The 27628-nt window shown below is 40.9% G+C and overlaps 1 protein-coding gene, 1 long non-coding RNA gene and 1 pseudogene across 2 annotated transcripts in view; 2 read left to right on the plus strand and 1 right to left on the minus strand.

The window, feature by feature from the left end:
- The window catches only part of FBXL13 (F-box and leucine rich repeat protein 13), a 277980-nt gene that overhangs the window by 195665 nt on the left and 54687 nt on the right, over positions 1-27628 (minus strand). The window lies entirely within an intron of this gene.
- On the plus strand, positions 4970-5792 carry LOC111526682. The gene is made up of 2 exons (XR_002726458.2): positions 4970-5169; positions 5311-5792. It is a non-coding gene; the product is annotated as an uncharacterized LOC111526682 (long non-coding RNA).
- Positions 20980-22103, plus strand: LOC111526680 (annotated as a pseudogene).

Below are 27628 nucleotides of genomic sequence, written 5' to 3' on the forward strand. Positions count from 1 at the left end.
CATCTTCAAGGGCCTGCTGGGACTTGAGTCTAATTATGAGACTAGAAGCAAAGAGGGGTGGTAGGGGTGAGTTCTAAGAAAAATCAGTATTGTGTTGCTTGGCAACTGCCTCAGTGGAGTACATTACAATTTCCTCATGCAATGTAGCATTAACCACCTTCTGAGGTGGAGAAGCCACTAGCACTGGGAGTGGGGAGGCCACTTTCACTAGGAGTAGGATTGCATCTTCCACTAGCAAAGAAGACTCACCAGAACTTAGAGGCTCGATGTCCCCAGTTTCATTAAGGTCTTCCCATAAGTCCCCATTCCAATTTACAGAAAACCATTCTGGCTTTTTCTTTTTTTGGGGGAGGGGGGGTTTCGTTCTGTCACCCAGGCTGGAGTGCAGTGGTGTGATATCAGCTCACAGAAACCCCCACTTCCCAGGTTCAAGCAATTCTCTTGCCTCAGTCTCCCGAGTAGCTGGGATTGTAAGTGCCCACCACAATCCCAGCTAATTTTTGTATTTTTAGTGGAGACGGGGTTTCACCATGTTGGCCAGGGCTGGTCTTAAACTCCTGACCTCAAGTGATCTGCGTGCCTTGGCCTGCCAAAGTGCTAGGATTTTAGGTGGGAGTCACCACACCCAGTCAGAAACCCATTCTTTCCCAGTCAATGCCTTCACTTTAACAGAGTGGGTCACAGGATGAGACAAGATAACTGTAAAACTGGGTCACAGGATGAGATTCTGCATTTGATTTTCAGGACTCTCGGCCCTGTGGCTAAAGGAGATAGCCTTTAGGGCACATGTGGAAGCTTTCAGGTCATTTATGGGCACATCCTGAAGGATGTCTCCTTCAGGGCACATGTGGAAGCTTTCAGGTCATTTATGCAGTACTTGAGCTGGGAATTTGCATTCCTGCGTATTGAAAGAACTTTCAATACTTTGTTCGTGACATTAGGAGCAACAAGCCAACCTAATTATATTCATTTGATTGGGAACATCCAATGGAGATATGTGGCATATCTCTATTGCCAGATAACACCATGAAACATCAGTGCACTTTTTAGCACTGAAAAAAGAGTCATTTGCATCTTTAAATCTGATAACATTAGAAAGCCAATTCTAGGAACCCAAAAACCAATTCTAAAAACTCATCCTTAAAATTCTGTTCCTATAGACCCACCCTTGGTACCAAAATCTGTATTAGTCTGGGTTCTATAGAGAAAAAGAACCAAGAACATACATATAACTATCTATATATCTATCTACCTATCTATCTATTTATCTACATATCTATTCATCCATCCATTAGATATATATTGAGAGAGAAAGATAATTACTTTAAGGAATTGGCTCATACAAGAATGAAGGCCAAGAAGTCCACTACCTTCTGCTGGCACACTGAAGACCCCAGAGAGCTGGTGGTATAGTTCCAGTACAAATCTGAGTCCAAAGGCAAGAGAAGATTGATGGTGCAGATCAAAGGCAGTTCATTCATTCTTGGGGCTTATGAGACGTTTTATTTATTACAATTACTTAATTGATATTTTTTCAATGCTGTACTTTCAATAAGAAGGGAAAGAAGATTACAATTGTATGGAGATAGAAAGGGGATTGATATTTGTTATGCACTTCTGTGTGTTAGGCATTTTATTTTAATTCTTAGAAGAACCCTGCTATGTGCCAATTATTATCTTAATTTAAAGATGGGGGAATCTAACTGCGTACCATTTTCTAGTTCTATCTGGGCTAGGGTTGCTACATTAAATACAGGATACCCAATTAAATTTGTATTTCTGATAAAGAACAAATAAATTTTTTGTATTAGTATATGCCACATATTGCACAGGACATACTTGCACTAAAAAATAACAACTTTAACTTAAATTCAAATTTAACTGGGCATCCTTTCTTTTTATTTGCTAATTCTGGCAATCCTACCCTTGACTGAGGTCCTGCATTGCTTGGGCTCATCTCTCTCTCCTTTATCCCTGCAGACAGACCTTCACTCCTGACACCTGATCGCCCAGTCTCTGATCACCTGCCTGTCACTAAGATGTGTTGACGGCTTCATATACACGCCACTGTGTTCTTCCTATCTGCAGGATTCCCACCAGTTTAGAATTCTTTTATGCTCACCACCTGGCCAGCATGCATCTGGTGGAACTCCTAAACTATAGTCAAATTCTCTGTAGACCATGCCCTAGCACATCCAGCTATGTGATAGTCTGCACTTCACACTATCCAGAACCCACACCACGCTGGTGGCTATGCTCCTGAGTGAGCTTCTAATCCGCAAACAAACCACTCCACATTCCACACAATATAAGATATTGTGGGAAGGTACAAACCGTGGATAGGTAACTAACCAACAACCCATAGAGGCATGTTACAACTCAGGAGCAGCGGGAAGATCCCCCGAAAGGGAGAGTAGATGGGATTTGTGTTCAACATTTTTTTCTACATAGATAAAGCTATATTCATGTTTATGAAATCAGTGAATTCCATAGAGCTGGAAGACATAGCTGACTCACTGAATACTGGAATCAGAACCAAAATCAACAAGATTAAATTGAACAGGAATAACAGAAACAGTTATGCTAGAGTTGAGATTAGCAGTGACATAAGGCAGAACATCCAGTCAGCAGTTCAGATAAAGACCTCAGAGTTTTGGTTCAACACAAGCTCAAGGACGGGCATTATCATGTACTGGAGGAAAAAACAACATGTAGATTCAAACAAACCCAATCTCAAATGCCAATTTCGCCACTAAATTGCTATGACCCAAGCCTTTGTCTCATAAAATGGGCATATTCACTCATAAAATGGATGAGTATGAACAAGATAACACATGTTGAGCATGTGTGAACAGTGCCTAGCATGCATGGGAGATACTCAGTAATCCACACCCCACATCCCTGGAACCTGGCACAATGCCCCCCCGCCATCAATACATTTAGTAGGAGACATCATAGTACTTTGCAAATAATCTATTGAAACATTCATTTTTGCCTATTCTCTTTACTTTAGGATACCAGAAGAAATGGGAAGACATTAAGGTTTATGTGCTAATACTTGAGTCCTTTCCTGGCATTTACATGGCAGAGCTAAACGCAGAAGTTGCCAACCATCAGAAGCCAAACCAGCCCCACAAAATACCTAGCCTTCAAGAGTGAAATTGGACCAATCTATGAAAAATGTTGCTGGTGTGTGGGGATGGGGAGGTTGGAAAGTTGCTGAGACTTAGGGAAGGAATGGAGGCTCATGACAGATTCATGGGCCTACATGTAGACCTTCCTAAAATGTGGCAGGCCCTCTAATGGGCACCATCAGAAAGTCACGGCAACTGATGATCAAAAGATCTGCCTTGAGGGCCATGGTCCCTGTGCCCAAGCTGGGCTCAGAAACCCGTCTACAAGGGACTGTGTCGATTTAGGCAGTGAGCACAGCCACGGCTGCCCATGTGGATGTGGACTCCAGTCCAGTTCTCTTCATGGGTGCTTTGGCTATAAGATACCTCTAAGACTCCTGCACAACCAAGCAGCAGGGGCAAAAGGATATTAGAATTGAATGTGATGACTGAGATTGAATTTACTGGTTAAATGGGTGGGGACATGCAGCAGATGGGCCTACTGTAAAGGAATAAATATAACATTTATTTTCATCCAAATACTAGGGAGTATATTTTTTTTTGTATGCTTTGTCAGAGATCAGTTGGTTGTAACTATTTGGCTTCATTTCTGTTTATCACACCATAATTCACAATTGCAAAGATATCAACCAAACGAAGTGCCCATCAATTAATGAGTATAGAAAACGTGATATATATATATATAGTGTGTGTGTGTATATATCCATATATATCTAAATGTGATACACACACACACACACACACACATACATACACACACACCATGGAATAGTACTAAGTCATAAAAAATAATGTCTTTTGCAGCAATTTGGATGGAACTGGAGGCCATTATTCTAAGTGAAATAACTCAGGAAGAGAAAACCAAATACTGTATGTTCTCACTTATAAGTGGGAGCTAAGCTATCGGTATTCAAAGGCATACAGAGTGGTATAATGGACACTGGAGACTCCGAAAGGGAGAAGGTGAGAGAGGGGTGAGGAATAAAAAAATATAGTGTATACTGTGTACAATGTGTAGTATTCAGGTGACAGTTACCCTAAAATTACAGATTTCGCCAGTATATAATTCATCCATATAACCAAAAACCACTTGTACCCCTAAAGTTATTGAAATTTAAAAACTGTACATAAAAATCCCCACACTCTCTATGAAGTAAAAAGGGCTTATACAGTAGGCCAAACTCAACCATACCACTGTGATTTAACCAAATTCCCCAAGCATCATTTATTTCATTTGCAAAATAGAAAAAAAAAAAAAAAAAAAAACCTACCTCACAAAGATATGGGGAGGATTAAATGAGATAACTAATAGCAAAAATCCAAGCATAGTTCTCAGTGTAGTGTGGATGCATTTTGTACAAATTTGAATTTGGTGAATTTAAAATAGTGAAAGAGAAACATAAGCCTCACTATGTGGCAAAACTTGAAATAATGTGAAATCCCATTTTATATTTATTCCTAAATGAAAATGCATCTTGAGTGGGTATCATACACTAATCACTAATGGGATGTGGATAATTTTTTTAAAAGAAGTCTAGGATGATTCCCACAATTCTAATTTGGATGACAAGTGATGATATCATTTACCAAGAAAGCAATACAGAAATACAGAGGGGTGGGGAGTAGTCCCATAAGAGAGGTGGCAAAGTGATGGCTTCAAGCTGAACATGCTAGGAGGTAGATGCTGTGAAATACTCCCAGTGGAGTTACCCAGCAGACATTGTTAAATGACCTGGGTCTTAGAAGAGAGAGATGGCTAGAGATAACACAGATTTGGCAATCCTGAGTAAACAGCATATAACTATAATCTAAAGCATGTATTTGCAATCACCCAGGAAGTGAAGATGGAATGAGAAGAACAGAGAAACAATGACAGAGTCCTTACAAACACCATCATATAAGAAAGCAATGGGGATATGTCATCCTAAAAGAATCCTAAAATAAGTGATCAAAAAGGTGGACAGAAAACCAAGTGGGAGTACTGTCACTGAGGATGAGTTTCCAGAGAGAATTAATGCTGAAGAGGCTATTACAGGTCAGTGGGGAGTCTAGCTAGCACTGCTTCAATGAGGGGTAAAGATAGGCTCAGGAATGTCCACTTTAATGTGTGGGGATGATACCTGCACTGGATGCTGCACTAATCAGATCACACTTAGAATATTTTTTCTACCTCCAGATACTGCTGAGTATGAAGAACTAATTGGAGAAGGAAACCATTGTATAGGAGATGAAGAGCAGCAGCAAAAATGGTAATGAAAATAGAAGATAAATTAGAAAATTTGGAAAAACCCAAACAGATCAGCCATATTGAAGGGAAAAAGAAAAACAAAACAAAGCGGGAGAGGGCAGAAATGTAGAATGGTGTACATTCTTTTAACCCCAAGAATGAATGTAGCCAAGAACACAGTGGGGACTTAAGAGTCTCAGCAGAGAGCATTCTCTGCTCCCTACTGCTCGGACAAAGGACTCCTTCATGATGCAGAACCATAACTGGTGTAGAGTCTTAAATGACCTGGGTATCTCTACATGGGAGAAAGTGTTTTCCATGTAAAAGGATTAACTTGAACCTGGGTGCTCAAGGGACATCCTAGGCTGCTTGTTCCACTGATTCCACTTACTGTGTCAAGTAATAAATCATGTGGTTGCATATTCACATTATCTTGTGTAGTTTTCTCTCACATTGCTTAAAGAGAAACCCCAGACACAATAATGAGGGAGCTCAGTATAAGGGTATAAGAGATCCAGGCAAGCTATAACCTGGAGAGCTCCTTGCCCTTCAGAAGGTGGGACCACTCAGAATCAGGGAGAAAACATGGCCCAGTCCACTTTATGAGGAAGCTAGAAACAGAGAATTCTTAGAAGGCAGCAGCCAAGAGAGTGGCAGGGATGGGGACAGGGAAGGCTGAGACTAGAAACTCACAGAGGAACAAACAATTGAGTAAACTGGAAACAAGTAACCACAAAAGCACTAGAAAATAAAACGAAAGCTATGCATGAATAACTGACAAATTTGATCTTCTTCCTTGTGAATGCAGAAGAAGGAATAGAAACAAAAGATGATGGGGAGGTTGCTTTCTCTGCTTTGATGTGAAGGACAACTTTCTAATTATCTAATCTTTCCCAAGACAGACCAGAAAGAGTCGCAAAGTCAACAGACTCTCCAGCACAGAAAGTACTAGACCAAATGCTGGATAAACGTTACTGTTAATGGAGATGTTTCATTGCCTTGGCCTCACGTCTCTACCTAGAAACACCTTAGAAACACTCTGGGCCTCTCTCTCTCTACCCCTCGTATCTTCCCAGGAAAAAAGGAGGAGTGTTTGGGAGAAAGAACTAGGCTTGCAATTCAGCTCCTGCTCCACCCTGCCTTGACCTGAATGCAAGATGCATGCATCCTGGTCTGCTCTCAGCAGCATAGGGAGGCCTGCAGTTGTTCAGCTGTGCAGTGACTGAGGGGCGAGTCTATCTGATTCAGGAAAGAAGGAACGAAGTAGTATACTTTGTCACTGATCTTAAGTCATAGTCTCCTGTCAGCTGTGTCAAATAATATGCCCATTTCCATCTGTCTATTTCTCAATTGGTTCCAAACTCAGATACGGAAGAGGGTGCCTTCTAAAACCTCAAGAACATCTGTGAGGAATATTTTCCTGGAAAAGAGTTTGGATCATATCACTCTAAAATTGCTGTATATGTAGAATTGCTGTATATGTAGAAAGTGACTCTTACTTTTCAGATACTTCTAGGACCTTCTAACTTAATGCCTCATTGACATTTCAAATTCGGTGAATCTAAAATTAAGTTTCTCTTTCCCCAAAACCAGTTCATTCTCCCAACATTACTGCACATCATAAGTAGCACTGGCTTCACATTCATCAAGATTTAAAAGGTTAAAGTTGTCAAATAATAGGTAAATTGGAAATGTCCTTATCATTATTCCAAATCAATGCCAACACCAGACAGTGGTGGGTGAAAGCCTAGCTGTGACTGCCATGACCTAGTGAGAATGTAGGGCAAAGAGAGAGAGCCAAGGTCAACATCTGGAGGTACAGTCAGACCAGGGCCAACATCTGGATGTGAGGAAAGAGCAAGAAACCTATCCTGAGGATAGAGAAATAACTCCCAGAGAAAAGAAACAGGAAATGTCATGCCACAGAAGCCCAGAATCAAATGCTACTGAAAAAGCAAGACAAGAAGGGATCATAGGCAATCAGATTTGATGATTAAGAAATTCTTGGGACCTTGATGAGACCAAGTTTGTAATAGTGGAGCTGAAAAGAAAACATCATTTTTCATTCGATCATTCAACCAACATTTATTGAGCATCTAGAGAGTGTGAATTCAAAGCAGGTAAGTCACTGTCCCTGTCCTCAAGGCACATATAGTCCAAGAAGAAAACACAAAATAGGCCATTATAAGAGAGTAAAAAGTATCTAGGGAGGGACTCTGGGAACAAAGAGGAAGGGTAACTAACCAAGACAGAGAGAGAACAGAGGATCAAGGGTAGCCTTCCTGGAAGAGATGACATCTGAGCTCAGCCTAAGTAGGACTGAGTAGGACAAGGAAGAAGAGTAGAGAGCCTACAAAGAGAGCAAGTAATGGGTGAAGGCATATGGCCAGAGAGGATGCCTTGCAGTTGGGTAACTCCACGTGGCTACAGCCAAGGGCTCCTCTGGAGCAATGATGTAGAATGAAGCTGAGATGTAGTGGGGGTTAGAACCGGAGATACCTCATGCAGCATGTTAAAGCTAACAGAGTTCAAGAGAGATTTTAACCAGGAAGTGACACGAATAAATGCGACCTGAGAAAGACAACTCTGGTGGACAAATGAAAAATAAGTCAGGTGGTCAAAGTCAAGAGTCAAGAGTAGATGCTAGAAGACAAATTCAGCAGCTTTGACTTTGATAGTAATGTCTCTAATAGAAAATGAGTGCCAGAGAGAATGGAGAGAAGAAACAAAGTGAAATTATGTGCTAAAAAGAAAAAAAATGCAGTAGGGGGTAAAAGAGAGAAGTCAAAGATATTTCCAAATTCTAGCCAAGTCAACTAAGTAGACAATGTTGCCATTCACTGAGAAACAGGATACAAGAGAGAGGGTTGGACAGGATATAGGGGAAAAGGAAGGTTGGAGGAAGAAAATGATGAGTTCTGTTTTGTTAACCGTGTGCCTTTGGAACACCCAGGTAGAGACTGTTTAAAACAGTTTTTGAGTGTCGCAGTGGGCAGGTGGGAGGTAGTGTCAAGAAGTCTGCCAACACATAACAGGAGAAAAACAGAATACTTTAAGAGAGAAGCAGCATTGAGAAATGATTTATAGGAAAGGAGTGAGTCAAACACATTTTTATACATGAAGGAATAAATCGATAGAAAAAAAGAAATTTAAGATAATAGGGCCAGGGAAGGCATGGGAAAGAGCAAGCTGGCAGTTCTCTCCTGTTTAATGTTACCTTGTAGTGCAATAAAAGGAGGGTTGTCTTTGGAACACAAAACACGGACTCTTGAGTTAACTGATAAATGGCTTCAGTGCAAATCACGAGCCACCTGAAACAGATGGTAAACTGCTAAAATAAATTAGGCTCCACCAACCATTCCAATGGAACATTGTATGGTATGGAAAGAAAAATACTTAGCAAGACAGGAAGCATGAGTCAGGAATAAGTGGCAGGCAGTGTGAGTCATGCCTGTAAGATCAATAAAGAAGCTGGCTCTGCTCCTGACTGCATTACTTCTGAGCCTCCTACTCCTCCAGTCACCCAGTCTCAATGCTGCCCTATCAGCCTCCTCACTCACTCTTTCACTCCACATACTGTGGGTCCCAGCATTCTGTTAATGCTTTGGTTCTCACATGGGTCCTTTCTTTTTACTTCCCACTGATAATATCCCAGTGCTCTTACAGAAATCCGTCTACCTCCAGACTTCATCCAACCCCTTGACCCACCCAGGGAAGGGGGAGGGTGAAGGAAGAACAGCGAAGGGGGAAAAAGAACAACTTTTTAAGTCTGCCATCACGTTACTGGCTTGCAGTGGTCCCTCATTGCCTACTGGTTAAAACCCATCTCCTAAGTGGATACTCAAGGCCTCAACAACACAGACATAACCCACCTTTCCAAAAACATCTTGTTACTCCCAATTTAAATTCTCTATCATCTCCTTTTTACAAATGAGACAATTTAGAAACAAAAAGATTAAGCAGCATGCCCAGCCACAGCTGTCACACAGCTAATGACAGAAGCGACTACCCAGACTCCAGGGCACATTCTCTCCATTTCCATATGGCTGCCTCTTACTGTGGTGTAGTTTCTGGTCTTTCATATGCTAGATCATTTTGCAAGGGTGGTCCTGCTAAAATTAATAGAACTGCTTCTGCAATTTAAAAGTCATGAAAACTTTAGATCAAAATCACTTGTAAACTTTTTTCCCTTTTTGGGAGGGGGATGGGGTCTCACTGTCACTCAGGCTGGAGTATAGTGGCACGGTAACAGCTCAGTGCAGCCTCAACCTCCCAAGACTTAAGCAATCCTCCCACCTCAGCCTCTTGAGTAGCTGGGACTACAAGACATATGTCACCACATCTGGCTAATTTTTGTATTTTTCATAGAGACAGGGTTTTGTCATGTTGCCAGGCTTGTCTCGAACTTCTGGACCCAAGCGATCCACCTGCCTCTGCCTCCCAAAGTGTTGGGATTAAAGGAATGAGCCACTACGCCCAGCCTGTAAACACTTTAACAGAGACAGCGATGAAGACTAAAGTGATGAAAGTGAGGTCTATGTGTAGAGCATGTTCCACCAAAAATAAACTGTTCCCAAAGTGACTTCTAGATGTTTTGTTTCATTTGCTTTTTCACCCACACCACAACTTGAGCCAACATCCACATAGTTCCTTGATAGAGCAATGTGGTTGTGGAACCTTTCCTTATCTGAAGTTCACACAGTACATAGCTATGAAACCTGGAACCACTGTCTGCCTTGGTGAAATAAGGTCAGACTGACCCCTGAGGTTATCAAAACATAGATCTGAAAAGTCACTGAGAATATTCTTTTGTTTTACAAGTAATTCTAAGTAATTTAATCAAACAGGCCTGAACCATCTGGCTCTTTTACAACATGGTACTAGTTTTAATAGCTATCCAGGTTTCTTTTCTTCCCCAAGTGAGAAAATGAGTCATCAACACAGTAAAATCTGAAGGTGATTTTATAACCGTTTGCAAGTCCACATGACATATATCTTTTACAAACAAGAAGTCATAGTTGTTTAAAATGAAGACAACCCTAAAGCAATACTTACATTATTAAGACAACTGCATTACTTAACTATATTATTTAGAGTTTCCAAATTCATCAGCATAAGGCTTTTCTCTGTATTGCTTGCCAAACTACACAGAAGGAAAAACAAAAAAAAAAAACTTGTACTTTCACGGAAAACAGTCTTTGCCAACCCTCCCACTAGCTCTAAGTTTGGCCAGCAGTTTGACTGATAGTGTATGAGCCCTACCATCTGCTAACTAAGCAGCATTTCCTAACGGGTAAATGACACTAAGAAAAATGGTTGCAAAACAGAACCTGCCTTGTTTTCATGAGGTGATGTAACTGAACCTAAAATGCAAGACTACAGTTTGTTATGTGTATTCCAAGTAAGTTCAAATTGTATCCCAATCCAAATTGCTGGTTTCAATTATGCCTTCAAAACATTAAACAGCCTGTATATTAAAAAAACCTCAATTTATTTAAAAAACTAACGCTTCTAAACATTTTAAATAAGCTTCAGACCAAATTCACATCACATTTTTGTTTTCACATCTTTCCTTCTCAAGTCCCTGAGAGTTAGTGAACCACAGATTAAATGCCATTTAAAAAGTATGATTTAAAAAATTAACTTTGCAAATCTATTATACACTAATAAGCCTAACAAACCCAACCATTCAAGATATTAGTCTTAGAATAATTAACTTCTATGTTTATATGCTATTATATAAATCTCTTATTGTGCATTTTTAATGAACATTCTGCACATTATTTGGGGAAATTTTGAGGATGCCTATAAAAATAATACTGGCTTTTTTTCTGTCATATCGAGATTTAGTAACTTTAAAAAAGTTATCCTTGTGTTTTTAAGGACAGAACAACTAAACAGATGTATAATATTCTTAATTATTGCTTTTTGTCTCACGAATGAAATATTAATATATATTCTATTTCTTTAGAATTATCCGAGGGAAAAAAAATAGAAAGATATAGAGGCTATAAGCTTAGCCAAGGACACAGAAAAACCAGGTCCTGCCCCTAGTTTTGTAATTGTCTGACTTCGGGGATATGAAAAAAGTTATCTGAAAAGGAATTTATAGAAGAGAGACTTTATTCCAGTGAACAGTTTTCAAACAGGGAAGACACAGCCTTCAGTGGAAACAGAAGACACATTCCAGAAAACAAAAGGAGGGTTTCACTTTTATAGTGAAAGTTCCCACCCAGCTTTCCACTCAGGTCCTCTTATGCAAATACAGGATTCAAATTGACTTAGTTCTGATTGGTTGACACTTGCTGAGTTCTGATTGGTCAATGCTGCCGAATTCTGATTGGTCAGTGCAGGCTACACTCTATTGGTTGGTTCAGGCCATGTGGACAGAAACTGTTAGCTATGACAACCCAAAGTTAAGCAGATGTGTAGGTTTTCTGGGAACTCAGAGTATGTGTGTGAGCTCTAGTCAGCAAATGGCCACGTGACTCCTGAATTTCAGCCCAGTTAGGTACTCAAAATTCATCTTGAGAGCCTGGCTTTTTCAGATTCGTACATAAAATTTATCAGATTCACAGCTGTCCCTCTTGTAAAAGGGAAAAGCTTAGCACAAACATCTCTAAGCTCTCTTCTAGCTTGATCATGCTATGGTTTGAGCACTCTGGTAGACTTTATAAATCTGGGCCCCAAAGGGCTCTATTTTACTTCCCATGAGCATGGGGGAAGCTGGGGTGAAAGAAAGCATTAAAAGCATAGTCAGCTGGGCACGGTGGCTCATGCCCGTAATCCCAGCACTTTGGGAGGCCAAGGCAGGCAGATCAAGAGGTCAGGAGATCGACACCATTCTGGCTAACACGGAGAAACCCCGTCTCTACTAAAAATACAAAAAATTAGCCGGGTGTGGTGGCAGGTGCCTGTAGTCCCAGCTACTCGGGAGGGTGAGGGCAGGAGAATGGTGTGAACCCGGGAGGCAGAGCTTGCAGTGAGCTGAGATCACACCACTGCACTCCAACCTGGGTGATAGAGTGAGACTCCATCTCAAAAATAAAAATAAAAATAAAAATAAAATAAGCTGGGCACAGTGGCTGACGCCTGTAATCCCAGCACTCTGGGAGGCCGAGGCAGGCGGATCACAAGGTCAAGAGATTGAGACCAGCCTGGCCAACATGGTGAAACCCTGTCTCTACTAAAAATACAAAAATCAGCCAGGCATGGTGGCGTGCGCCTGTAGTTCCAGCTACTCAGGAGGCTGAGGCAGGAGAATCACTTGATCCCAGGACGCAGAGGTTGCAGTGAGCCGAGATGGCAAACTACGCTCCAGCCTGGCAACAGAGGGAGACTCTGTCTCTAAATAAATAAATAAATAAATAAATAAAAGCATAGTCATAATCCATAACACCATAGCAGAAAGTAATCTTTAAAATGCAAACACTGGCAATGATTTCCACTGTCCTGAGCAACATTCCCTAGCAATTCTACACATTTCCCATATTCTGAAATGGTTTTCCCAAAGTGAACCTAAAACTTAAGATTAATCCAAACTCTTTATTAGTTTAGGGTTTGGTAGGAAAATTGGGGTGAGGTAGTTTTAAAGATCAAAGGCCAAGAGGGCTGAAATTGCCCAAGGTCATATTGCTAGTAAATAGTTGAGACTGGATATAAACCCAGTTCTCCCTGAGTCGTGAGCCTGGACTTTTAATCAATATATTGTCAAACTAAAAGATTGCTGAAAATACATAAGTTCATAGTTTGTCACAATGGTTGCTGTTTCCACATACAAGCTTTTCTAGGCCCTGGATCCCATTATGAAATGATTTGCTGACTGTGGGTGCTGTGGTTCCTCAGTAGTTGGCTTTTTTTGGTCTCTGAATTATTCACCACAGGGGTCTGGGATAGGAAAGAGCATTAGACCAGAGTTCCTTTGCAGCACTGATATAATGACTTATCAAACACTTGCTTACTTCTTATCTGCTGTGATTGTTCCTTTGTTGTTGTTTTGCCTTGTTACTGCAACCCAAACAACATCTTTTCTGGCAAGGAAAAATGCCCTTTTAAATATTGATGACAGGCAGTTCAAATCCACATTCAGTGAGACAAACTATACCGATTACCTCATTCAAACTCCACCCAAAGTCCTCTCCTCCCTAGCAGTTTAACATGGCCTTGTGACAAAGTTCTAACCTAAAACATATCAATGAAATTCTCGACTGTGGGAATTTGGGGAAACTTTGGATTTCCTCATAAACAAATCAACAAACATCTTGCCTTTACCACTGTGCTTCTTCCCCTCTCTGGCTTCATAAATGAACATGAGGCTGGAGGTGGAGTAGACATGTTGCAATCATAAGACAAGCAAGAAGATCCTAAGGACTGTGGACTAACAATACAGAAAGACTTCATTTTTATTGGGATTGTGGATGACCAGCCTTGGACTGCCTTTCTCTGCACATTGTGTAATATGAAACAAATAGCCCTTATTTCTTTAAGTCTTACCATTGGTTATATTTTCCTACATTGGTAGTTGAAGACAGTGCTCACTGATATATTTGAGAACAACTAGACCAAGAGATCCATGAAAAGAAAGATGATGTGTTCATAAAAAACGTGAAGCCTTAAGATTTTCCAAAACCTATCCCTTTATTCTTCTGTCCAACCAGCACTAGAATATTTTTATAGTTATTGAAAGCTTGCCATTTTTGTCTATTCATCAATAACTGCTTAGAGATTTGACTTTCAGATACAAAATGAATGGCCTGAGGAAAACATTCATGCTTTTATTATAGATTTGCACCATCTTTCTTAACATTGGATTAGGACACCATGAAGTAATTTCTTTTTTAAAATTGATACATAATAGTTGTACATATTTTGAGGGCACATGTGATATTTTAATACATGCATACAATGTGTAATGATCAAATCAGGGTGACTGGGATATTAATCACCTCCAACATTTATCTTTTTATGGGAAGACTCCAATTCTTCTAGCTATTTTAAAATATATAATAAATTATTAACTATAGTCACCCAACTTTACTATCAAACACTAATTCTTACTCCATCTAACTGTATTTTTGTTCCCATTAACTAACCACTCTCTATTCCCCCATACTCCCTACTTTTCCCAAACTCTGGTAACCACCAATATATCCTCTACCTCTATGAGATCCGCGTTTTTAGCTCCCACAATGAGTGAGAACATGTGATATTTGTCTTTCTGTGCCTGGCTTATTTCACTTAACATGACCTTCAGTTCCATCCATATTGCTGCAAATGACAGAATTTCCTCCTTCTTTTTATGCCAAATCATATTCTACTGTGTACATATACCACATTTTCTTTATCCATTCATCTACTGATGAACACGTACCAAAATCTATGGGATACAGCAAAATCAGAGCCAAGAGGAAAGTTTATAGCAATAAATGCCTATATCAAAAAAGTAGAAACATTTCAAATAACCTAATGATGCACCTCAAGAAACTAGAAAAGAAGAACAAAGCAAACCCCAAATTAGTAAAAGACAGGAAATAATAAAGATCAGGGCAGAAATAAATTAAGACTGAAAAAATGCAAATGAGCAACACAACAAAAAGTTGGGTTTTTTTGAAAAGGTAAAATGGACAAAACTTTAGTTAGACTAAGAAAAAAAGAAGACCCAAATAAAATCAGAGACAAAACATGAGACATTGCAACTGATACCATAGAAATACCAAGGATCATTAGAGACTGTTGTGAACATCTGTGCCAACAAATTACAAAACATAGAAGAAATGGTTATATTCCTAGATACATGCAGCCTATCAAGATTGAACCACGAAGAAATAGAAAACCCAAACAGACCCATAGCAAGTAATGAGATTAAAGCAGTAATATAAAGTGACCCATTAAAGGAAAGCCAGATCTGATGGCTTCACTGCTGACTTCTACCAAATATTTAAAGAATAGTTAATACCAATTCTATTGAAACTATTCCAAGAAATTGAAGAGGAGGGAATATTTTCAAACTTATTCTATGAGGCCAGCATTATCCTAGGAGGTTGAGGCTTCAGTGAGCTATGATCGTGCCACTGCACTTCAGCCTGGGTAACAGAGTGAGACCCTGTCCAAAAACAACAGCAACAACGAAACAATATTTCAAGTAATTGGAAACCAAAAAAAAGCAGGAGTAGCTATGCTTATATCAGATATAATAGATTCAAGTCGAAGACTGTAAAAAGCGACACAGAAGGTCACTGTATAAGGATAAAGGAATCAACTCAGTAAGAAGATATAACAATTGTAAATATATATGCACCCAATATTGGAACACTCAAATATGTAAAGCAAACATTAATAGATCTAAAGGGAGAGCTAGATTGCAATACAATAATAGTAGGGGACTTCAACACCCCACTCTCAGTAATGGACAAATCATGCAGACAGAAAATCAACAAAGCAACATTGGAGTGATATTACGCCCTAGACCAATGGACCTAACTGACATTTACAGAACATTTCATCTCACTACTAGAGAATATACAATGTTTTCTTTAGCATGTGAAGCATTCTCCAGGATAGACCATATATTAGGACATAAACCAAGTCTCAAAAAATTCAAAAAGTTGACATTATATCAAGTATCTTTTCTGGTCACAATGGAATAAAACTAGAAATAACAAAAGCAACTTTAGTTTTTTATTTTTTATTTTTAAATCATTCTTTTTTTTTTTAATTGAAAAAATAGAGTCAGAGTCTTGCTCTGTTGGCCACACTGGTCTCTCCTTTCTTCCTTTTTTAGTGTATCTATTTATTTATTTTTAGTGTATCTATTATAGGTTTTAGTTTTGTAGTTACCATGAGAATTACCAAAAACATCTTATAGAAATAGCAAGTTATTTTAAACAGATTACAACCGAACTTTGATCACAAAGAAACAAAGGAAAAACTTTAAAACCCTACACTTTAACTCAATCTACCACATATTTTGATTTTTTGTTGTCTGAATTCACATATTTTTATGTTGTCTATATCTTAACAAGTTGCTATAGTTATTATTTTCAATAGATTTTTTAGGCTTCATACTAGAGATGAGTGGATTACACATCATGACACAGTATTAGAAGATTTTGAATTTGTCTGAATGCTTACTTTTGCCAGTGAGTTCTACACCTTTAACTGTTTTCTTTTTGCACATTAGTGTCCTTTTCTTTCAGATTGAAGAACTTCCTTTAGCATTCCCTGTTAAGATGCCTTTGGTGTCGATGAATTCTCTAAGCTTTTGTTTGGGAAAGACTCTCCTACAGGTTTGAAAGAAGGCTTTTGTTGAATGCAGTATTCTCATTTAGCGGTTTTTTCCTTCAGCAATTTGAATATGTTGTGCCACTCCCTCCTGGTCTATAAGGTTTCCACTGTTTGCTGTTTCCAGACAAATCAGACCTCCTTTATGTGTTATTTCCTTCTTTATTGTTGCTGCTTTTAGAATCCTCTTTGACCTTGACCTTTAAGAGTTTATTACACGCCTTGGGGTAGTCTTAATTGGGTTGAATCTATTTGGTGATCTCTGACCTTCCTCACTTGGATATTTATATCTTCCTCTAGGTTTGAAAAGTTTTCTGTTATGATTTCTTTAAATAATCTTCCTAACCGCTGCTCTTTCTCAACTCCCTTTGAATGTCAACCGCTCTTAGATTTGCTCTTTAGAGGTTATTCTCTGTATCTTGTAGGCATTCTTCATTCCTTTTCATTCTTTTTCTTTTTTCTCCTTTGCATATTTTCACATTGCCTGTCTTTGAACTCACTGATTCTTTTCTCTGCTTGATCCATTCTGCTATTGAGAGCCTCTAATTAAGTTTTTAGTGCAGCAAACACATTTTGCAGTTCCAGGATTTCTGTTTAAGTGTAGTTGTTGTTGTTGTTGTTGTTTTGGGTTTTTTTTTTTTTTTGAGATGGAGTCTCACTCTGTTGCCCAGGCTAAAGTGCAGCGGTGTGATCTCAGCTCACTGCAACCTCTGCCTCCTGGGTTCAAGCAATTCTCCTGCCTCAGCCTCCTCAGTAGCTGGGATTAAAGGTGCACACCACCATACCTGGCTAATTTTTATATTTTTAGTAGAGACGGGGTTTCACCATGTTGGTCAGGCTGGTCTTGAACTCTTGACCTTGTGATCCGCCCGCCTCGGCCTCCCAAAGTGCTGGGATTACAGGCATAAGCCTCCGCACCTGGCTGTTTTTGTTTGTTTTGAGACAGAGTCTCACTCTGTGGCCAGACTGGAATGGAATGTGGCCCAGATCTCAGCTCACTGCAACCTCCACCTCCTGGGTCCAAGTGATTCTTGTGCCTCAGCCTCCTAAGTAGCTGGGATTACAGGCACGTGTAACACCTGGCTATTTTTTTTATTTAGTAGAGATGAGGTTTTACCATGTTGGCCAGGCTAGTCTCAAACTTCTGACCTAAGGTAATCCACCCACCCTGGCCTCCTAAAGTGCCGGGATTACAGGCCTGAGCCACCATGCCCATCTCTTCTGTTTGAGTTTTTAAAACACTAAAAAACTTTTAATATCCTTGTTAAATTTCTCTGATAAATTTATAAACTGCTGTCTAGCTTGTTTTGCTTTTTCTAAGGTATGTTTGCTTGGAGGTTCTTTGCAGTTTGCCTGTTGAGTTCCATTAATGCTAGATTGCTACCTCCTTTTCAGCACTAGATGGTGCTGTAAGTCCATCCAGGTTTGCCTCAGTTCTCACAAACGTTCAGAGTGTTGCCCATCATAGGTTGGTGGAGGAGGCCCCAGAGGGAACACTCCAACTGTGTGAGAAGAACACTGGCTAGAGGTTTGTGCCCAGAGGATCCATGCAGTGTGCCTCTTAGAGCATGGTGCTGCTGAACAGCCACTCTGATTTAGTGTCTCCTTTTGCTAAGATAAAGAGCAGAATTTCAAGGGCTGAGGTTGCTCTTTGTCTCTAAACTGCTCTCAGGGGTTTTTCTCCCTACAGGCACTCACTATGCTTCTTGTTCCTTCACAAGAACAGTTTTCCTGCAAAGAAACTCAAGACAGTGGGGAGGCTGGCTGGCTACCTCAATTTCACTTTTTCCAGTGTGGAAATTGAGTTGCAGAGGAATTTTCTGCATGGTCCCTGGTAAATCAGAGGAGTGCATCACAGAGAAGTCCATTTCTCTTACTGTCTGCTGAGAGTTTTTCATTTCTTTGTACACCCAGGGATCAACTCAGCCTCAGACCTGAGTTCTGGGATACTGATGGTGATAATCCTGGTGCTCATTTTCTGAGGGGGAGAGTGAAGCCAGATTGGTTCTACTCTGCCAGTTTGAAGACGTTAATCCTTCAAATAACTTGCTAATTTCTTAAATCTTACAATATATTCACTTACTTGCTAAATATTTTACATATGCCTGTAAATCAAGGAACATAGTCCTAGACCTCCAGGTATGATTCGGTATGTGTCGACAATTTAGTACCTTGGTTAAAAGGCAACAAAAATTATATTGACAAATAATCTTGTATTTAAAGTTAATTATACAGCTTTCTGTCAACCACAATTCATTTACTCAGAACTGATATTAATAACGGCCCAAAAGTAAATAATATCACTACCTATGGCAGGAATTAAATAAAAGCAATACCACACATTATATAGGCAAAATTTCTTGAGAACAGAAAAGGAAGCAAAAGTAGGTACAGATGAAAGTACATCTGAAAACAGGGTAGGGAGATCAGAAAAACAGGATTGAGGAAGGAAGTAAGAAAGCAAGCTGAAGGAGTTCCTACCTGATGGGCATATATTTTCTCAGTGAAGAAGGATGGAAAGTAAAGGCAAAGGGCAGTGAAGTGGGGGATTTAGCATGATGAAAATTAAAGAGTTGTTTTAGTCTGCTTAGGCTGCCATTAAAAAAAAAAAACAAAAAACAAAAAAACAAAAAAACACAAACTGGATTGCTTAATCAAAAGAAATATATCTCACAGTTCTGGAAGCTATGAAGTCCAAAATAAAGAATACTGGTCAATTCATTTCTTGCTGTGGGCCCTCTTCTTGATTTGCAGAAAGCCACCTTCTCATTGCATCCTCATATGGCAGAGAGCGAGCTCTGGTGTCTCTCTTCTTAAAAAGGCACCAGTTCTACTGGATTAGAGACCCATCCTTTTAACCTCATTTAATTTTTTATCAACTCTCCACAGGCCCTGTCTTCAAATATAATACATTGAGGACCAGGGATTCAACATGTGAATTTTGAGGGGACACAACATTCAGTTCAGAATAAGAGTGTAGACAAACTCTGTAAGAAACTGAAAAAAAAAAAAAAAGAGAGAACCATAGGATAATCAGAAACCATTATGGCTGAAGTTGGCTACCATGCAAGTTCAGAAAACTATAGACAGTCACCTACAAGGTAACTGGTACTAGGCTCTCTTTCCCAATATAAAATATAAAAAATGGAAAAAATATATGAAACAACTGCTTTTAGATGTTGGATAACAAGGCAGCACAGTACTGTGATCTCCAAAAGAAGGGGGAAAAATGACATAAGATCCATGATAGCCCAGGTTTACTACTTGGGGACGCATATTAGCTACTTATGGTAGAAAGGATGCCAGATGTGCACATGTACCCTAGAACTTAAAGTATAATAAAAAAAAAAAAGAAAAGAAAAGAAAGGATGCCAGATAGTCTCACTAAGCCAAGAAGACAGATCTCGGAGTTCAAGTTTGTTGAGGCGGCTGGAATGAATTTTAGGGCAGAAAAGTGGGAGCTACACAGAATGAGAGCTTGAGAAATACACATATGGATCTTCTTGAGTCTTTGACTGTATTCGAAGCTGTGTATGCACAGAGTGAGATACCATGAAGCTGAACAAAAAATATCTACCAGGGGATAAAACATATACCAGGGACCTATAAGCTGAGTCACTAGTATAGTTCATACAGGATTTAGAAATTTATAAGTTAGGCCGGGCACGGTGGCTCAAGCCTCTAATCCCAGCACTTTGGGAGGCCGAGACGGGCGGATCACGAGGTCAGGAGATCGAGACCATCCTGGCTAACACTGTGAAACCCCGTCTCTACTAAAAAATACAAAAAGCTAGCCGGGCGAGGTGGCGGGCACCTGTAGTCCCAGCTACTCGGGAGGCTGAGGCAGGAGAATGGCGTGAACCTGGGAGGCGGAGCTTGCAGTGAGCTGAGATCCAGCCCGGGCGACAGAGCGAGACTCCGTCTCAAAAAAAAAAAAAAAAGAAAGAAAGAAATTTGTAAGTTAAAACAAACCAAATTGGAGATGTGTCATTGAATACTTGGGACATTCAATAAAGACCCAGAAATGTCACATGATAGAAACAGAGATAAACTAGCCTTAGTGTGAAAGTTACTCTAGATTTTCCCTTAAAATGCTTAAATATAAATGGAAAATATTAAACTTATCTTCAAAGTAAATTGACTACCAGAACAAAATTCAACTCTCTTCAAAGAAAGACAACATTTAGACACTCAACAACATAACCTACCTCGCCGGCTCGGGTGGTGTTTGCGGGCCCGCCGGGCAAGGAGGCGGGACACGTCGGCGCTACCACCGCTGCCCCTCCCCCTGTTTCAGCTGCTGCTGCTGCTGCCGCCGCCGCCGCTTCCGGAGCTAAGCCAGCCCGCGGTCCCGGCGGCGCCAGGTGCGCTCCCTCTGCCCGGCTCCAGCCAGCGTCCGCCGCCGCCGTAGCTGCCCTGGGCTCCCCGCCCCACTGCGGAGATGCCGGCGCGCTCCTGCCGGGAAAAGGCTCAGAACCTGAACGAGCAGCACCAGCTCATCCTATCCAAGCTTCTGAGCGAGGAGGACAAGTACTGCGCCGACTGGGAGGCCAAAGTGCATGCAAGATATGGGAAATACTAAAGCAAGACTACTCTATGAAGCCAATCTTCCAGGGAACTTTTGGAGACCACAGACAGATCAAGCAGTGGAATTTTTCATTAGAGATAAATATGAAAAGAAGAAATACTACGATAAAAATGCCACATCTATTACAAATAAAGAAAAGGAAAAAAAAAAAAAAAGGAAGAGAAAAAGAGAGAAAAGGAGCCAGAAAAGCTGGCAAAACCACTTACAACTGAAAAGATGCAGAAGAAAGAAGAACAGCAACTGGAGCCTAAAACCAGTACCAGCCCTAAAAAAGCTGCAGAGCCCACTGTGGATCTTTTAGGACTTGATGGCCCTGCTGTGGCACCAGTGACCAATGGGAACACAACAGTACCACCCCTGAATGACGATCTGGACATCTTCAGACCGATGATTTCTAATCCCTTACCTGCAACTGTCATGCCCCCAGCTCAGGGGACATCCTCTGCACCAGCAGCTGCAACCCTGTCTACAGTAACATCTGGAGATCTAGATTTATTCACTGAGCAAACTACAAAATCAGAAGAAGTGGCAAAGAAACAACTTTCCAAAGACTCCATCTTATCTTTGTATGGCACAGGAACCATTCAACAGCAAAGTACTCCTGGTAATGAATTTCGATATCTGCTTTCAGTGACATTACTAGAAGCATATCCTTTGTAATTATAATAATATCAATTATATATTTTTATTGTTTAAAAAAAGAAAACAATATAACCTATAAGATTATCCAACATGTAATAAAAAAAAACGATTTGTAAAGAAGTAGGAAAACACAACACATAACTAAGAGAGAAGTCAAAAATAGAAACACAGAGAAGTTGCAAGGATAACAGAATTAGTAAACAGATTCTTTAAAACACCTATTATAAAAATGTTCAAGGATATAAGAAAAAAATGAACTTAAAAAGAAGGGAAGTGGGATTTTAAAAATGAACCAAAGGAAACTTCTAGAGATGAATATAATATCTGTAATTTAAAAGTTCACTGGAATAGTCTAATAGCGTATCAGACACTTGCATTAAAAAATTACTAAACTTAAAGAAATAGCAATAACCACTATTCAAAATGAAGCACAGAAAGAAAAACAAGGCTAAAAATGAATAGAAACTCAATGACCTATGGGACAATACTAACTTATCTAAGTTATGTAATATTTGTATAACTGGAGTCCCAAAAAAGAGGAAGGAGACAGAAAAATAGCATAAGAAATAATGGCTGAAAATTTTCTAAATTTGCTACAAATATGAACCCACAGATCCAAGAAGCTCAATGAACTCCAAATAGGACAAGCATAAAGAAAATCACATAAAGGCACATCATAATCAAACTGCTGAAAACTCAATGATAAAGACAGAAATCTTAAAAGCAACAAGAAGAAAAGACACATTACTTACAAAAGCAGAAAAAAAATTTAGCCCCTAACCAGTTTAAAGCAATGCTAGTCAGAGGATGATGGAATTGTATCTTAAAATAGAATGAATAAACTTAAAAAAAAAAAACTGTCAGCCTAGAATTCTATAAATAAAGGCAAAATGTTTTTTCAGAAAAATGAAACTGAGAAAACTTAGCAATAACAGACTTGAGCTTCAAGAAATATTAAAGGAGGTTCTTTATGTTGAAGAAAAATAGTTCCAGATGAAAACTCAGATCTAAAGAAAAAGAAAGAGTACCAAAAATGAACAATTTGTGGAGAAATACAAAATATGTTTTTCTGGGGTTTTAATTTCTCTAAAAAATAATTGAATACCTTCTGTTACCCTTTTCCTTTCTCCTTCCCATACAGTTCAATCCTAAAGTCATTAGGTTGGGCCAAGCAGAGTAGGCATCCATGCCAGATGAAGGGTATGGGAGGAGCTGAAGTGGCCCAGGGCAGGAATATCAGAACAAGTGTGGAAAGGAGGGTATCCAATCAGTGGGCCATCCTGGCTCAGAGTTTGGAGCTCAAGAAAGGTGAGGAGGGTGTCTCCAAGGAGGAATGGCCTGGAGTGAAATATCAGAGCCCAAGTGGGAAAAGGAAGGCAAATTGAGGAGGCATGGTTTATTGTGGGGTATTGGAGCCCAAGGCAGGTGATAGATGGAGCCCAAGAAGAAGTGAACAGCCCAAATCCAAGTCCTGTGCCACTGAGATGATGCCATGAGACTATGTCTATGATCTTTCTAACAAAAACACCTAACATTAGTCTACTCATGCAGATATTATACATAAAACAAGTCCAAATTGAGAGACATTCTACAATAAAACTTCCCTAATATTTATGTCAGGGTATGAAAATTAAAGAAAGATTGGGGAACTATTCCAAACTGAAGGAGGCCAAAGAGACATGACAACCAAATGCAACATATGAACTGGACAGGGTCCTTTTGCTAGAACATTTAGGGACAACTGAAGAAACCTGAATTGGGAGGATTTTGATGGTCAACTGTAAAAGCATGCCCTGTTTATAGGAAATACATCAATAACATTCATGGTTAATGAGGCATCGTGTCGGTAACTTACTCTCAAATTATTCAGGAAAAAATGTTCTTTGTACTGTGTTTGCAACTTTCCTATAAGTTTGAGATTGCTAAAAACAGAAAAATGTATGCTGGATAAAATGTAATTGACTATTTTTTTTTTCTTTTGTGAGATGGAGACTCGCTCTGTAATCCAGGCTAGAGTACAGTGGTGCGATCTTGGCTCACTGCAACCTCCGCCTCCAGGGTTCAAGAAATTCTCTTGCCTCAGCCTCCCGAGTAGCCAGGACTATAGGTGCACATCAACACGCCCAGCTAATTTTTGTATTTTTAGTAGAGACAGGGTTTCACCATGTTGGGCAGGCTGGTCTCAAACTCCTGACCTCAGGTGATCCGCCCACCTCAGACTCCCAAAGTGCTGGGATTACAGGTGTGAGCCACCACACCTGGCCTATAATTGACAATTTAAAGCAAAAATAAATTATATTGTAGAGTTTATAAATCTATAAAAGCAAAATAAATGACAATAATAGCACAACGCACAGGAGGGAGAAAATAAAAGCATAGTCTTGTTAGGTCCTTTAATATAAAGTGGCATAACATTATTTGAAGATAGTCCATGCTATCTAAAATGCATATTGTAAATCCTAGAGCAGCCACTGATTAACAAAGGAACATTAGCAGTCAGAGGCACAGGAGTTCACAGGAAAAAAAAAAAAAAAGATAGCTGCGTGAGTGTAGGAAGGAGTGTGATATGGCTTAGAAAAACAACTAAGAATGACATACTAATATGACATTTAAAAAGACAAATAGGTGACGGGGCCAAGATGGCAAATTAGAAACAGCTCATGTACACCACTCTCACAGAGAGAAAACAAAAGGGCTAGTGAACACTGACCCTGCAGGCCAACCATCTGAGAAACAACATTCGATCCATCAAGGCAGCAGGGGAACACAGATTGCAGAGAGGAATGAAGCTGGGGACCAGCTGTCTGGGCTCAGCATGGAGTCAGGAGAACCACTACAACATGAGAAAGGGTGAGTGGGTGAGAGCCCCCAGGGGGATTCATACTGTTCACAAGGACTTGTGCAAGACTGGGAATGGGAGAATCCCCCCGGCTTCCCCCAACAACCTGCTACCACACTTTAGACTGAGGCAGAAAGCCAGTCAGACATTTTTGAGGGGCAACTCCTTAGTGCAAGGGGACCTTTACAAGGTTTGGGCCCTGGAGCAGACCAACACCAGCACTACAGCCCCAACAGAGGCTGTGGTTGCAGTACCTGCAAGCAGTAAAATTGTTCCACCCCTCCTTGCCGGACAGGGCTAGGCACCAGTTTCCAGCCCAGCAGTCCTACTTCAGCCCTTACTCAGCCAGCCACCCAACCCACCTCTGCCACTTGGAGCCCGGTGGGCAACACTTGCTAGAGCTTGCAACCCAGTGGTCCCACTTTTGTGTGAACTCAGCTGGGGGGTGCAGTCTCCTGTTGTCCTAGGAAACACCTGGAGAGTAGGGCAGGTGTCCCCACCTGCCCCCACCACTGGTAGCCAGGCTGGCAATACCTACTAGAGCTTGCAGCCCAGCAGCCCAACGTCTGTGTGAACTAAGCCAGAAGGCATAGCTTCCTGTTGGTCCAGGAAACACCTGGATGGCAGGCAGAGCCCATGACCCCACCCACCCCACTACTGGTAACCAGGTGCCAGAACTTCCAGCTCAGCGGTCCTGCTTCTGTATGAACTCGAATGCAGGGCACAGCTTCCTGCTGTCCCGGGAAATACCTGGATGGCAGAGTGTGCAACCCCACCCACTCCCGCCACTGGTAACCAGGCAGACAATGCCTGCTAGATGTTTTGGACCCATGTTCCCACTCCTATGTGAACTCAGCTAGCGGGCAGAGCTTCCTGTTGTCCCAGGAAATACCCAGATGGCAGGGTGAGCGTCCCCAGCCACCACCACCACCAGCAGACAGGTAAGCCATGCCTGCTACAGCCTATAGACCAGCAATCCTACTTCTGCTTGAATTTGCTGAGAAGTGCAGCCTCCTATTGCCCTGGAAACACCTGGATGGCAGGGTGGCCAACTCCACCCACCCCTGCCTCTCATAGCCAAATGGGCCACACCCACTAGAGCTTCCAACCCAGCAGTATCACTTCCGCCTGAATTCCACCTCAGTCTATAGTGCGGTAGGGGGGTTTAGGGGGAAACTAAGGGGATTCTGCCATTCCCAGTTTTGCACAGGTCCCTGTGGAGAGTATGAATCCCCCTGGGGGCGCTCACCCACTCACTCTTTCCCATGTTGCAGTGGTTCTCCTGGTTCCATGCTGAGCCCAGACAGGCTGGTCCCCAGCTTCATTCCTCTCTACAATCTGTGTTCCCCGGCAATCTCATGTTTTCCCAGGAAGCACACAGACAGAAGACAAGGGTTGATCTGGCAAGGATATGGCTTGTATGCCAACTGCAGCCCCTGCCTGATTGAGCCCTGTGGAACAGAACACCCAACAAAAGAAACATGGGCATGGAGAGAGTATTCAGAGGTGGGGGGTCCTCCAACATCCAGGAGTATACTAGAATCAAGGCCAGTCAACAGACCACCTTATTCTATAATCAAACCCCAAGGGCATCAAAGAAGAAAAAAGCAAAAAAATCCATCCAACAGACAGCAGTTTCAAAGATTAAAGAGACATCAGCCCACACAAATGAGAAAGAACCAGTATAAGAACTCTGGCAACTCAAAAAGCCAGTGTCTTCTTACCTCCAAACAATTGCCCTAGTTCCCTAGCAATGATTCCTAACCAGGCTGAAATGGGTGAGATGTCAGATGTAGAATACAGAATAAGGACAGGAATGAAGATCATCAATATACAGGAGATAGTTAAAACCCAATCGAAGAAATCTAAGGAGTATAATGAAACAATACAGGAGGTGGTAGACCAAATGGCCATTGTAAGAAAGAAACAGGCCAGGCGTGGTGGCTCACATCTGTAATCCCAGCACTTTGGGAGGCCGAGGTGGGTTGATCACCTGAGGTCAGGAGTTTGAGACCAGCCTGGTCAATATGGCAAAACCCCGTCTCTACTAAATACAAAAAATTAGCCGGGTTTGGTGGCACATGCCTGTAATCCCAGCTACTCGGGAGGCTGAGGTGGGAGAATCACTTGAACCCAGGAGGTGGAGGCTACAGTAAGCCAAGATTGCACCACTGGATTCCAGCCTGGGAGACAGAGTGAGACTCTGTCTCAAAAAAAAAAAAAAAAAGAAAAGAAAAGAAAGAAAGAAATTGATCTGATAGAGTGAAAAACACAATAATCTACTTGTAGGTACTAACAGCAGAATCAACCAGGCTGAGGAAGGAATCTCCGAGCTTGAAAACTGGCTCTCCTAAATAATTCAGTCAGATGAAAATAAAGAAAAAACCAATAAAGAATAATGAACAAAACCTCCAAGAAATATGAGATTATGTAAACAGACCAAATCTATGACTCAGTGGTGTCCTTGAAACAGAAAAGAGAGGGAGAGAAACCAAGGAACTTGGAAAACATTATTTCAGGGTATCGTCCATGAAAATTTCCCCTATCTTGCCAGAGAGGCCAACATTCAAATTCAGGAAATGGAGAGAACCCCTGAACAAATGCTACTAAAGAAGGCCATTCCAAGACACATAATCATCAGATTCTCCAAGGTCAAAATGAAAAGAAAAAAGGCAGCTAGGCCTGGACGCAGTGGCTCATGCCTGTAATTCCAGCACTTTGGGAGGCCAAGGCTGGTGGATCACCTGAGGTCAGGAGTTCGAGACCAGCCTCATCAACATGGAGAAATTCCATTGCTACTAAAAATACAAAATTAGCCGGGCGTGGTGGCACGTGCCTGTAATCCCAGCTACTCAGGAGGCTAAGGCGGGAGAATCGCTTGAACCCGGGAGGTGGAGGTTGCAGTGAGCCGAGGTTGT

Source organism: Piliocolobus tephrosceles, chromosome 8, assembly GCF_002776525.5.
Source record: "Piliocolobus tephrosceles isolate RC106 chromosome 8, ASM277652v3, whole genome shotgun sequence".
In the NCBI taxonomy this organism is placed as follows: domain Eukaryota; kingdom Metazoa; phylum Chordata; class Mammalia; order Primates; family Cercopithecidae; genus Piliocolobus; species Piliocolobus tephrosceles.